Genomic DNA, 233 nt, shown 5'->3' on the forward strand with positions numbered 1-233 from the left:
TAACTCTGTTGTTTCTGTATATGCTATTGTATATTGATATTGTATATATCCTTTCACATCTAAACTCTGCCCATTTTCTTGGTAGAGATCTCGCTGATATTTGCTATTAGCCTAGTAAAGCCTAGCAAAGTGTACTATTCTGTGTCCTATCTATTAACCTAGAAATTGCCCCACAAATCGCATACCGCTTGTTATGACATATCACCCCTCCCTCGAACCTGTTCGGAAAATCC

Source organism: Gavialis gangeticus, unplaced genomic scaffold, assembly GCF_001723915.1.
Source record: "Gavialis gangeticus isolate Ggan-Ray unplaced genomic scaffold, GavGan_comp1, whole genome shotgun sequence".
NCBI classification, from domain to species: Eukaryota; Metazoa; Chordata; order Crocodylia; family Gavialidae; genus Gavialis; species Gavialis gangeticus.